This window comes from Clupea harengus, chromosome 16, assembly GCF_900700415.2.
Source record: "Clupea harengus chromosome 16, Ch_v2.0.2, whole genome shotgun sequence".
NCBI lineage: Eukaryota > Metazoa > Chordata > Actinopteri > Clupeiformes > Clupeidae > Clupea > Clupea harengus.
In genome coordinates this window covers 10,968,372-10,973,371 of record NC_045167.1, presented here as the reverse complement: position 1 = coordinate 10,973,371, position 5,000 = coordinate 10,968,372, and the positions used below count along the sequence as shown (strand labels likewise).

Below are 5,000 nucleotides of genomic sequence, written 5' to 3'. Positions count from 1 at the left end.
ACTCATATGCAGTCACACACTCTCACCCACACCCACTCTACCTCCATCCCACTCTTCCTCACGCGTACACACACACACACACACACACACACACACACACACACACACACACACACACACACACACACACACACACACACACACACACAACAACCCCAGGCAGGCGTTTCAGTTGATTTGTTACTATTCATGGCTAAGGCCTGTGAGAAACTGTAATGCGAGACATGCTTGTTAAATTCACAACGCTCCAAAGCTGCCTCCTAGCAAATCCTGCCGCTTGCTTGTCAGCTTAGGGATGCCGGGCATATGCATATGCGCGCCGAGTCTTAAGCCCCGGCTAAATGGATAGCAGCCGTGGCAGGCTATCACGCGTCTGCAGTGTTGGCGTTCATGAGGTGGGGGTGGTGGTGGTTGTGGGGGGCGCCCGGAGGAGAGGAGAGATAGGTTTGCTGGGCATGGATGCTGGCACTGGGTACCACATCGGCGTGCCTCACCTCCACAGACGTCTGAATCTGTGTTAACCATCAACTACCATTACGTTAATTGCAATACTACATACTAGGGATGGGCATTCGATTAAATTGTCTTAATCGATCGTCGGGAGAATTAATCATTAATATTTTTATATTAAAATTCACTATTTATAGGCTATATTAAAATGCAGTGAAAATAGAAAAAACACAGCGTGTTTCATCATTGAGATCTTTATTACCAGATGAACAACTCTTGTGGCTGTTAAACTTACAAGATGGACAACTCTTGTGGCAGTTAAACGGGATCCGTTCAATGGTTACACTTGAAAATATGCGCTGCTGTACTCTTAAGCAGCGGAGCCGACAGCTAGAAGCCGGTGCTCATAAACACAACTGACCTTCGTTTTTTTTTTCTCTCTAACTAATTAATCTCACATTTTGAAATTCATTCATCTAGATTCATCGTGATTAAAAGTTTGTTTTCTTCTAAAGACTAAATCTTATAAATTAACGAGTAATCACGCGTGTATTTTAGACACTGTTGTTTAATTGTATTTTTTTCGTGCTCTCTCGCCATCAGCCAAGGAATGTATGCGAGACACAATGGTGCCCCTCGACGGTAAATCGTAAGAATTGTCCCCTGAAGCAATTCGAATCACCTCAGTCAGCCCACCGTCTTCAACTATGTTGATGGGCCGACAGTCACCGGCAACCTAAACTGCTACAGCGTTGGTAACCTTTTCACGGACTGGTCTAGTTAATTTCCTAGAGAAGTCGTGGAGTGTGGGTTGGCGACCATCTAACCTGGGACTGCTTTCTGTCGGGTGCTTTGCATTAAGGTGATAACTTAAACACGAGCTGCTTCTGTGATAGCTACATTCAGCTTGACAAATGCTACATACAACTTTAGTTTTGTCGATTGTTCTGTCATTTTGCCTCTTAAACAGAAACTTTCCGCCCAACAATCCCTCAGCTCTCTCCATCTTCAACTACCGTCTCGGTCTCTTCTATCTAACTGACTGCAGACAAGGGGCGGTTTCGTGCCATGGGTCAATGCGCACCGGAAGTAAACAAAGTTGCGTTAACTGCGTTCAAATATTTGATTGCATTAATCTCCGCCACAATAATCTCATAGAATAACGCGTTAACTTTGACAGCCCTAAAATAAATAAATTACACGCACACTACGCAGGAGAACATGTTTTAATCGATGAAAAAATAATTTCATCGAGGAAATTCTTAATGATCAATTAATCGATCGTCGATGAATTATGCCCATCCCTACTACATACTACATACTACACACTACATTTGTAATATATTAAATGGTAAAGTCATTGTGTTTGTCCTTGGGGGGCCACAAACTAAGATCAGCTCTCTCTACCTCACATGTTTAACCCTATATCCTATTTATACACCTGTATTCCTTTAGCCACATGTTTATCCAACCAATGCAAACTATCATAAAACAAAATGCAACTTTACTTCAGTTGAGCCCTCCATATGTTCCTGTGTGACTGAATGTCTGTTCATTGCGATGCCTGTCACTATCCTCCATCTTAGATGGGGCTGTATACTGACTCTCCACCTGTATACCGACTGGCTCTCCAGTGGTCTGAGAGTCTGTGAGAGTGTGTGGGTGTAGTGGCTGAGCTGGAGGGAGAGGCAGGCAGGCAGGCAGGGAGAGGAGCCTGCGCTCCTCCCAGCGTTGGTGGATCAAGACTGGGTGTAGTTGAGTTGATTTCCCCTGGAAGGGCCGTTAGGACGCGCCGGAGGAAATGGCTCGTGAAGTGGCCATTGATCCCCCCGACCGGCTCAAAGCACTGCACTGCACCCGTGCCGGGATGAACTGAGCTGAGTGTGTGTGTGTGTGTGTGTGTGTGTGTGTGTGTGTGTGTGTGTGTGTGTGTGTGTGTGTATGTGTGTTTACAGACTGAGGTTAGGCTTAATCACCATGTCACACAGAGCAGCAGTGCAGTATAAACACACACACACACACACACACACACACACACACACACAAACACACAAACAAGACCAACAAACACAAAGTACACACACGCCCATAGAGAGAGAGAGAGAGAAAGATCTTTAAAATCTGGAAACAAGAATGTGTGAATGCAGATTATGTTCTCCCCGTAGTGAAGAAGACACTGATTTTGAAAGGGGTTCATTGGTGCATTTTCCACCTGTGATACTACCTTGCACGAATGCACACACACACACACACACACACACACACACACACACACACACACACGCACGCACACACACATACACACACACACACACACACACACCTCCACACACACACTTCAACCTGCACTGGATGTCTTCCCTCCACTATGATACCTGGCCACTCAGCCGTGAAACGCTCAGTAAGTGTTTGTTTCCAGCAGATTTCACCTCCACTCTCCATCTCCCTCCTGCTCTCCTCTCTCTCTCTCTCTCTCTCTCTCTCTCTCTCTCTCTCTCTCTCTCTCTCTCTCTATCTCTCACTCTATTTATTCCCCTTGCTTCCTTTTCTCTGCCTCTCTTCCCCTCACTCTTTTCACATCATTCTCGTTCTTTATCTTTTTTTACTACATTCTCAGCATCCTCCTATTTTTGTCTCCCCCCTACTCTTTTTTTCTCTCTCTGCCTTCATCTCTGTCCCTTTCTCTCTATTTCTCTCTCTCCTCCACCCCCTCCCTTCTCCCCCTCCCATCTCTCTCTCTCTCTCTCTCTCTCTCCTCCACCCTTTCGGAGCGGCAGCGGCCTGACATTTCGCCGGGTCTCTGGAGACGCCAGTGGGGAATGGAGCAGTGGCGGACCGGCACACTGTAAATTCCATGAAGTCGCATGTAATGTGTCCTAAACACAGATGGACACTTCAGGTGTGTGTGTGTGTGTGTGTGTGTGTGTGTGTGTGTGTGTGTTTGTGTGTGTGCATATATCTGTGTGTGTGTGTGTGTGTGCATATATATTTATGTGTGTGAGACAGATAATAGAACGCTGCTCCCTGCTCTGTGTTGTGTCTTGGGAGGGGAGCAAACAGGCGCTACACTGTCATTCACCGGGCTCCCCTTATCTTCGGTGTCATCGCCAGGGAGAGACGACAACTCTATATGTCAGCCCCCATCCTACCGCCCACCCAGGACTGTCTTCAGATAGCCAAAGGCTAACACTGAAATGTATGGGTGTGATAAATAAAAGTACAACATATGATCCCCCTCTCTTACTCTACAAATACACATACACTCAAAACACACGCACACACACACACACACACACACACACACACACACACACACACACACACACACACACTTCAAACATTTCCATGGTGTACATACTATATAAGTACTCCTTCACAATTTAATCTTCATACAAAATGCATGCTATGGTTTTTTGCATTGTTTGTATATTGTGTGTATATGTACATAGTGTGCTTTCTATTTTGTCTGTAATCTGCATGCTGTCTGTAGATCATATAATGTCTATACATAATCCGTGTATTGTCTTTGGGAGCCACCAGTGACCAAATCCCTTGGCCATTTAAGCCGGTTCTGATGTAGAATTAGAATGGAGTAGTCTATCCACCAAGTTTAAAGCCTGAATACATCAAGCTGTTCATGAACACGTATTGTTTATCAAACTGTGACGTTTCACTGTTTCCTCCCTGTCGCCTCAACACCATTACATTGGGGGGGTCGGGGGGGTCTGCTTGTCGCCTCTTTGCCCGTATTCCCGTGTCTTTTATTAAAACACTGAGAGGCCCTTGGTTGTTATTTGCCGACTGGAGAGGTGCATTGGCCAGGCCCGCCTGATAACGCTAATGACTCCTTTTTGTGTGTGAAGAGAGGGAAATGAGGAGTCACCTCTTTGCTATCGGCACACGCAAGACACCAGGGGTGATTACAGCCATTCAATTATGTTCAAGGGCAAGCGGCTATTTGCATTGGGATAGTGTGCACCCCCACGCCACCCACCCCCACCGCATACACACCTCGACCCCCCCACCTCGTCCCCCCCCCCTTTCTTTCATTAATCCCTCGTTCTTTTATTCTTTCATTCAGGCTTTGTGCTCCTGTCCTCGTTTTTTACTCTTTGTTTAGGTCTGTCCCGCTGTCTTGGTTTATCTACCGGGCCGATGAAGTGAAAGCTGAAGCTTTGTGTGAGTGTGAGTGTGTGTGTGTGTGTGTGTGTGTGTGTGTGTGTGACTACTGTATAAAGACTCATCATGGTGACTTCATAAATGACTGCATCCACTCTGCATGCTATTGCTTAAGGCTGTATGTGTGTGTGTGTGTGTTGGGGGGGGGGGTACATGGAGGCAGCGGGACATAGAGGGGTGACAGGCAAGTGTGGATGACGTTTCAACCCAGGCCTTAAGCCAAAATGACAGTCATTAGAAGTCCCACAAGAGCATGTCCTGATGACTCCCCCACTTCACCCCCCCCACCCCACACACACATGCACTTACACACCCCCACACACACGCACTTACACACCCACCCACACACACTGTGCACCGTCCTGTTTTCA

General features: G+C 46.5%; 1 protein-coding gene across 1 annotated transcript in view; it reads right to left on the bottom strand.

Moving 5' to 3' along the window:
- foxp2 (forkhead box P2) overlaps positions 1-5,000 on the bottom strand; it is a 135,305-nt gene that overhangs the window by 69,050 nt on the left and 61,255 nt on the right. The window lies entirely within an intron of this gene.